The following is an 8,600-nucleotide window of genomic DNA, read 5'->3' as shown; positions in this document are numbered from 1 at the left end:
AGAGAAGGAAAAGAGAGGAGGAAGAGAAAGGAGGTGGACAGAGGATGAAGAGATAGGAGGAAGAGAGAGGAGGAAGACTGAGGAGGAAGAAAGAGGAAGAGGATAGAGGAGGAAGAGAGGAGGAAGAGAGATTAAAAGGTGAGAGGAGGAAGAGAGAGGAAAAGAAAAGAGTAGGAAGAGGTGGAGGAAAAGAGAGGAGGAAGAGAGAGTAAAATTTGAGAGGAGGAAAAGAGAGGAAAGAGAGAGGAGGAAGTGAGTGGAGGAAGAGAGAGGAAGAGGAGAGAGGAGGAAGAGAGTGGAGGAAGAGAGAGGAGGAAAAGAGAGGAAAAGCAGAGAGGAGGAAAATATAGGCGGAAGTGAATGGAGGAAGAGAGAGGAGGAAAAGAGAGGAGGAACAGAGAGGAAGAGTAGAGAGGAGGAAGTGAGTGGAGGAAGAGAGAGGAAGAGGAGAGAGGAGGAAGAGAGAAGAGGAAAAGGGAGGAGGACCAGAGAGGAAGAGGAGAGAGGAGTAAGAGAGAGGAGGAGGAGAGAGGAAGAGGAGAGAGGAGGAGGAGAGAGGAGGAAGAGAGCGGAGGAAGAGAGCGGAGCAAGAGAGAGGAAGAGGAGAGAGTAGAAAGACAGAGGAGGAAGAGAGAGGAGGAGGAGAGAAGAGGAAAAGATAGGAGAAAGAGAGAGGAGGAAGAGAGAGGAGGAAGAGAGAGGAGGAAGAGAGAGGAAAAATAGGAGGAAAAGAGAGGAGGAAGAGAGAGGAGGAAGAGAGAGGAGTAAGGGAGAGGAGGAAGAGAGAGGAGGAATAGAGAGGAGGAAGAGAGAGGAGGAAGAGAGAGAAAGAGGAGAGAGGAGGAAGAGAGAGGAGGAAAAAGGAGGAGGAACAGAGAGGAAGAGGAGAGAGGAGGAGGTGAGAGGAGGAAGAGAGCGGAGGAAGAGAGAGGAAGAGGAGAGAGGAGGAAGAGAGAGGAGGAAGAGTGAGGAAGAGGAAAAGGAGGAAGAGAGAGGAAAAGGAGAGAGGAGGAATACAGAGGAGAAAGAGAGAGGAGGAAGAGAGAGAAGGGGGAGAGAGGAGGAAAAGAGAGGAGGAAGAGAAAGGAGGAAGAGAGAGGAGGAAGAGAGAGGAGGAAGAGAGAGGAAAAATAGGAGGAAAAGAGAGGAGGAAGAGAGAGGAGGAAGAGAGAGGAAGGGGACAGAGGAGGAAGAGAGAGGAGGAAGAGAGAGGAGGAAAAGAGTGGAGGTAGAGAGAGGAAGAGGAAAGAATAGGAAGAGAGAGGAGGAAGAGAGAGGAGGAGGAGAGAGGAGGAAGAGAGAGGAATGGGAGAGATGAGGAAAAGAGAGGAGGAAGAGTGAGGAGGAAGACAGAGGAAGGGGACAGAGGAGGAAGAGAGAGGAGGAAGAGAGAGGAGGAAAAGAGAGGAGGAAGAGAGAGGAAGAGGAAAGAATAGGAAGAGAGAGGAGGAAGAGAGAGGAAAATGAGAGAGGAGGAAGAGGTGGAGGAAAAGAGAGGAGGAAGAGAGAGGAGGAAGAGAGAGGAGGAAGATAGAGGAAAAGTAGAGAGAAGGAAAAGAGGAGAAAGAGAGAGGAGGAAGAGAGTGGAGGAAGAGAGAGGAAGAGGAGAGAGGAGAGAGAGAGAGGAGGAAGAGAGAGGAGGAAGAGAGAGAGTATTAGGAGAGAGGAGGAAGAGAGGGAGGGAGAGGGAGGAAAAGGTGAGAGGAGGAAGAGAGAGGAAAAGGAGAGAGGAGGAATAGAGAGGAGGAAGAGAGAGGAGGAGGAAAGAGGATGAAAGGAGAGGAGGAAGAGAGAGGAGGAAGAGAGAGGAAAAGGAGAGAGAAGGAAAAGAGAGGAGGAAGAGAAAGGAGGTGGACAGAGGATGAAGAGATAGGAGGAAGAGAGAGGAGGAAGACTGAGGAGGAAGAAAGAGGAAGAGGATAGAGGAGGAAGAGAGGAGGAAGAGAGATTAAAAGGTGAGAGGAGGAAGAGAGAGGAAAAGAAAAGAGTAGGAAGAGGTGGAGGAAAGAGAGGAGGAAGAGAGAGTAAAAGTGAGAGGAGGAAAAGAGAGGAAAGAGAGAGGAGGAAGTGAGTGGAGGAAGAGAGAGGAAGAGGAGAGAGGAGGAAGAGAGTGGAGGAAGAGAGAGGAGGAAAAGAGAGGAAAAGCAGAGAGGAGGAAAATATAGGCGGAAGTGAATGGAGGAAGAGAGAGGAGGAAAAGAGAGGAGGAACAGAGAGGAAGAGTAGAGAGGAGGAAGTGAGTGGAGGAAGAGAGAGGAAGAGGAGAGAGGAGGAAGAGAGAAGAGGAAAAGGGAGGAGGACCAGAGAGGAAGAGGAGAGAGGAGTAAGAGAGAGGAGGAGGAGAGAGGAAGAGGAGAGAGGAGGAGGAGAGAGGAGGAAGAGAGCGGAGGAAGAGAGCGGAGCAAGAGAGAGGAAGAGGAGAGAGTAGAAAGACAGAGGAGGAAGAGAGAGGAGGAGGAGAGAAGAGGAAAAGATAGGAGAAAGAGAGAGGAGGAAGAGAGAGGAGGAAGAGAGAGGAAAAATAGGAGGAAAAGAGAGGAGGAAGAGAGAGGAGGAAGAGAGAGGAGTAAGGGAGAGGAGGAAGAGAGAGGAGGAATAGAGATGAGGAAGAGAGAGGAGGAAGAGAGAGAAAGAGGAGAGAGGAGGAAGAGAGAGAGGAAAAGGGAGGAGGAACAGAGAGGAAGAGGAGAGAGGAGGAGGTGAGAGGAGGAAGAGAGCGGAGGAAGAGAGAGGAAGAGGAGAGAGGAGGAAGAGAGAGGAGGAAGAGTGAGCAAGAGGAAAAGGAGGAAGAGAGAGGAAAAGGAGAGAGGAGGAATACAGAGGAGAAAGAGAGAGGAGGAAGAGAGAGAAGGGGGAGAGAGGAGGAAAAGAGAGGAGGAAGAGAAAGGAGGAAGAGAGAGGAGGAAGAGAGAGGAGGAAGAGAGAGGAAAAATAGGAGGAAAAGAGAGGAGGAAGAGAGAGGAGGAAGAGAGAGGAGTATGGGAGAGGAGGAAGAGAGAGGAGGAATAGAGAGGAGGAAGAGAGAGGAAGAGGAGAGAGGAGGAAGAGAGAGGAAGAGGAGAGAGGAGGAAGAGAGCGGAGGAAGAGAGAGGAAGAGGAGAGGCGAGGAAGAGAGATGAGGAAAAGGGAGGAGGAACAGAGAGGAAGAGGAGAGAGTAGAAGAGAAAGGAGGAAGAGAGAGGAGGAAGAGAGAGGAAGAGGAGAGAGGAGGAAGAGAGAGGAAAAGGAGAGAGAAGGAATACAGAGGAGAAAGAGAGGAGGAAGAGAGAGAAGGAGGAGAGAGGAGGAAAAGAGAGGAGGAAGAGAGAGGAGGAAGAGAGAGGAGGAAGAGAGAGGAGGAAGTGAGAGGAAAAATAGGAGGAAAAGAGAGGAGGAAGATAGAGGAGGAAGAGAGAGGAGCAAGAGAGAGGAGGAAGAGAGGGAAGGAAGAGAGAGGAAGAGGAGAGAGGAGGAAGAGAGAGGAGGAAAAGGGAGGAGGAACAGAGAGGAAAGGAGAGAGGAGGAGGAGAGCGGAGGAAGAGGGCGAAGGAAGAGAGAGTAAGAGGAGAGAGTAGAAAGAGAGAGGAGCAAGAGAGAGGAGGAGGAGAGAGGAGGAAAAGAGAGGAGGAAGAGAGAGGAGGAAGAGAGAGGAAGAGGAGAGAGGAGGAAGAGAGAGGAGGAGGAGAGAGGAGGAAGAGTGAGGAAGAGATGAGAGGAGGAAGAGAGAGGAGGAAGAGTGAGGAAGAAGAGAAAGGAGTAAGAGAGAGGAAAATGAGAGAGGAGGAATACAGAGGAGAAAGAGAGGAGGAAGAGAGAGAAGGAGGAGAGAGGAGGAAAAGAGAGGAGGAAGAGAAAGGAGGAAGAGAGTGGAGGAAGAGAGAGGAGGAAGAGAGAGGAATAATAGGAGGAAAAGAGAGGAGGAAGAGAGAGGAGGAATAGAGAGGAAGAGGAGAGATGAGGAAAAGGGAGGAGTAACAGAGAGGAAGAGGAGAGAGGAGGAAGAGAGAGGAGGAAGAGAGAGGAGGATTAGAGAGGAAGAGGAGAGAGGAGGAGGAGAGAGGAGGAAGAGAGAGGAAGAGGAGAGAGGAGGAATAGAGAGGAGGAAAAGGGAGGAGGAACAGAGGGGAAGAGGAGAGAGGAGGAAGAGAGAGGAGGAAAAGGAGGAGGAACAGAGAGGAAGAGGAGAGAGGAGGAAGAGAGAGGAGGAAGAGAGAGTAAGAGGAGAGAGGGGGAGGAGAGAGGAGGAAGAGAGCGGAGGAAGAGAGAGGAAGATGACAGAGTAGAATTAGAGAGGAGGAAGAGAGAGGAGGAGGAGAGAGGAGGAAAAGAGAGGAGAAAGAGAGAGGAGGAAAAGAAAGAGGAAGAGAAAGGAGGAAGAGAGAGGAGGAAGAGAGAGGAGGAAGAGAGAGGAAAAATAGGAGGAAAAGAGCGGAGGAAGAGAGAGGAGAAGAGAGAGGAGGAAGAGAGAAGAGGAAGAGAGAGGAGGAAGAGTGAGGAAGAAGAGAAAGGAGGAAGAGAGAGTAAGAGGTGAGAGGAGGAGGAGAGGCGAGGAAGAGAGCGGAGGAAGAGAGAGGAAGATGAGAGAGTAGAATTAGAGAGGAGGAAGAGAGAGGAGGAGGAGAGAGGAGGAACAGAGAGGAGAAAGAGAGAGGAGGAAAAGAGAGAGGAAGAGAAATGAGGAAGAGAGAGGAGGAAGAGAGAGGAGAAGAGAGAGGAAAAATAGGAGGAACAGAGAGGAAGAGGAGAGAGGAGGAGGAGAGAGGATGAAGAGAGAAGAGGAAGAGAGAGGAGGAAGAGAGAGAAGGAAGAGAGAGAAGGAAGAGAGAGGAAGAGGAGAGAGGAGGAAGAGAGAGGAGGAAAGGGAGGAGGAACAGAGAGGAAGAGGAGAGAGGAGGAAGAGTGAGGAGGAAGAGAGAGGAAGAGGAGAGAGGAAGAAGAGAGAGGAGGAAAAGGGAGGAGGAACAGAGAGGAAGAGGAAAGAGGAGGAATAGAGCGGAGGAAGAGAGAGGAAGATGAGAGAGTAGAATTAGAGAGGAGGAAGAGAGAGGAAGAGGAGAGAGGAGGAAGAGAGAGGAAGAGAAGAGAGGAGGAAGAGAGAGGAGGAAAAGGGAGGAGGAACAGAGATGAAAGGAGAGAGGAGGAGGAGAGAGGAGGAAGAGAGCGTAGGAAGAGAGAGGAAGAGGAGAGAGTAGAAAGAGAGAGGAGCAAGAGAGAGGAGGAGGAGAGAGGAGGAAAAGAGAGGAGGAAGAGAGAGGAGGAAGAGAGAGGAAGAGGAGAGAGGAGGTGGAGAGAGGAGGAAGAGAGAGGAAGAGGAGAGAGGAGGAAGAGAGAGGAGGAAAAGGAGGAGGAACAGAGAGGAAGAGGAGAGAGGAGGAAGAGAGAGGAGGAAGAGTGAGGAAGAAGAGAAAGGAGGAAGAGTGTGGAAAAGGAGAGAGGAGGAATACAGAGGAGAAGAGAGGAGGAAGAGAGAGAAGGAGGAGAGAGGAGGAAAAGAGAGGAGGAAGAGAAAGGAGGAAGAGAGAGGAGGAAGAGAGAGGAGGAAGAGAGAGGAAAAATAGCAGGAAAAGAGAGGAGGAAGAGAGAGGACGAAGAGAGAGGAAGACGACAGAGGAGGAGGAGAGAGGAAGAGGAGAGAGGAGGAAGAGAGAGGAGGAAAAAGGAGGAGGAACAGAGAGGAATAGGAGAGAGGAGGAAGAGAGAGGAGGAAGAGAAAGGAGGAATAGAGAGGAAGATGAGAGAGGAGGAGGAGAGAGGAGGAATAGAGAGGAGGCAGAGAATGGAGGAAGAGAGAGGAGGAAGAAAGAGGAGGAAGAGAGAGGAAAAATAGGAGGAAAAGAGAGAAGGAAGAGAGAGGAGGAAGAGAGAGGAAGACGAGAGAGGAGGAAGAGAGAGGAGGAAAAGGGAGGAGGAACAGAGAGGAAGAGGAGAGAGGAGGAAGAGAGAGGAGGAAGAGAGAGGAAGAGGAGAGAGGAGGAGGAGAGAGGAGGAAGAGAGCGGAGGAAGAGAGAGGAGGAAGAGAGAGGAGGAGGAGAGAGGAGGAAAAGATAGGAGAAAGAGAGAGGAGGAAGAGAGAGGAGGAAGAGAGAGGAGGAAGAGAGTGGAAAAATAGGAGGAAAAGGGAGGAGGAAGAGAGAGGAGGAAGAGAGAGTTGGAAAAGAGAGAAGGAAGAGAGAGAAAGAGGAGAGAGGAGGAAGAGAGAGGAGGAAATGAAGGAGGAACAGAGAGGAATAGGAGAGAGGAGGAGGTGAGAGGAGGAAGAGAGCCGAGGAAGAGAGAGGAAGAGGAGAGAGACGAGGAGAGAGAAGGAAGAGAGAGGAAGAGGAGAGAGGAGGAAGAGAGAGGAGGAAGAGAGAGGAAGAGGAGAGAGGAGGAGGAGAGAGGAAAATAGGAGGAAAAGAGAGGAGGAAGAGAGAGGAGGAAGAGAGAGGAGGAAGAGAGAGGAGGAGGAGAGAGGAGGAAAAGAGAGGATGAAAAGAGAGTAGAAAGAGAGAGGAGGAAGAGAGAGGAGGAAGAGAGAGGAGGAAGAGAGAGGAGGAAAAGATAGGAGGAAGAGAGAGGAAGATGAGAGAGTAGGAAGAGAGAGGAGGAAGAGAGAGGATAATGAGAGAGGAGGAAGAGAGTGTAAAATGAGAGAGGAGGAAGAGGTGGAGGAAAAGATAGAAGGAAGAGAGAGGAGGAAGAGAGAGGAGGAAGAGAGAGGAGGAAGAGAGAGGAAGAGGAGAGAGGAGGAAGAGAGAGGAAAGAAGAGAGGAGGAATAGAGAGGGGGAAGAGAGAGGAGGAAGAGAGAGGAAGAGGAGAGAGGAGGAACAGAGAGGAGGAAGAGAGAGGAGGAAGAGAGAGGAAGAGGAGAGAGGAGGAAAAGAGAGGAGGAAGAGAGCAGAGGAAAAGAGAGTAGGAAGAGAGAGGAGGAAGAGAGACGAAAATGAGAGAGGAGGAAGAGAGAGGAAAATGAGAGAGGAGGAAGAGGTGGAGGAATAGATAGAAGGAAGAGAGAGGACGAAGAGAGTAGGAAGAGAGAGGAGGAAGAGAGAAGAAGAGTAGAGAGGAGGAAGAGAGAGGAAAAGAAGAGAGGAGGAATAGAGAGGGGGAAGAGAGAGGAGGGAGAGAGAGGAACAGGAGAGAGGAGGAAGAAAGAGGAGGAAGAGAGAGGAGGAAGAGAGAGGAAGAGGCTAGAGGAGGAAAAGAGAGGAGGAATAGAGAGGAGGAAGAGAGAGGAGGAAGAGAGAGGAGGGAGAGGGAGAAGAGGAGAAATGAGGAAGAGAGAGGAAAAGGAGAGAGGAGGAATACAGATGAGGAAGAGAGAGGAGGAAGAGAGGGGAGGATGAGAGAGGAGGAAAAGAGAGGAGGAAGAGAGAGGAGGAAGAGAGAGGAGGAAGAGAGAGGAGGAAGAGAGAGGAAAAATAGAGAGGAGGAAAAGAGAGGAGGAAGAGAGAGGCGGAAGAGAGAGGAGGAAGAGAGAGGAGGAAGAGAGAGGAAGATGAGAGAGGAGGAATAGAGAGGAGGAAGAGAGAGGAGGAAAATAGAGGAGGAGGAGAGAGGAGGAAAAGAGAGGAGGAAGAGACAGGTGGAAGAGAGAGGAGGAAGAGAGAAGAAGAGGAGAGAGGAGGACGAGAGAGGAGTAAGAGAGAGGAAGAGGAGAGAGGAGGAAGGGAGATGAGGAAGAAAGCGGAAAAGAAGAGAGGAGGAGGAGAGAGGAGGAAAAGAGAGGAATGGGAGAGAGGAGGAAAAGAGAGGAGTAAGAGAGTGGAGGAAGAGAGAGGAGGAAGAGAGAGGAGGAAGAGAGAGGAAGAGGAGAGAGGAGGAAGAGAGAGGATGAAAAGTGAGGAAGAGGAGAAAGGAGGAGAGAGAGAAGGAAGAGAGAGGAGGAAGAGAGAGAAGGGTGATAGAGGAGGAAATGAGAGGAGGAAGAGAGAGGAGGAAGAGAGAGGAAGAGGAGAGAGAAGTAGGAGATAGGAGAAAGAGAGAGGAGGAAGAGAGAGGAGGAAGAGAGATGTGGAAGAGAGAGAGGAGGAGGGAGGAGGAAAAGAGAGGAGGAAGAGAGAGGAGGAAGAGAGAGGAGGAAGAGAGAGGAGGAAGAGAGAGGAAGAGGGGAGAGGAGGAGGATAGAGGAGGAAGAGAGAGGAGATGAGAGAGGAGGAAAAGAGAGGAGGAAGAGAGAGGGGAAGAGAGAGGAGGAAGAGGGAGGGGGAAGAGAGAGGATGAAGAGAGAGGAGGAAGAGAAGGAAAAATAGAGAGGAGGAAAAGAGAGGAGGAAGAGAGAGGGGGAAGAGAGTGGGGGAAGAGAGGAACAGGAGAGAGGAGGAAGAGAGAGGAGGAAGAGAGAGGAAGATGAGAGAGTAGGAAGAGAGAGGAGGAAGAGAGAGGAAAATGAGAGAGGAGGAAGAGAGAGGAAATGAGAGAGGAGGAAGATAGAGGAGGAGGAGAGAGGAGGAAAAGAGAGGAGGAAGAGAGAGGAGGAAGAGACAGGAGGAAGAGAGAGGAGGAGAGAGAAGAAGAGGAGAGAGGAGGAGGAGAGAGGAGGAAGAGAGAGGAAGAGGAGAGAGGAGGAAGGGAGATGGGAAGAAAGAGGAAAGAAGAGAGGAGGAGGAGAGAGGAGGAAAGAGAGGAATGGGAGTGTGGA

Source organism: Strix uralensis, unplaced genomic scaffold, assembly GCF_047716275.1.
Source record: "Strix uralensis isolate ZFMK-TIS-50842 unplaced genomic scaffold, bStrUra1 scaffold_395, whole genome shotgun sequence".
NCBI lineage: Eukaryota > Metazoa > Chordata > Aves > Strigiformes > Strigidae > Strix > Strix uralensis.
Note: the sequence above shows the minus strand (reverse complement) of the source record.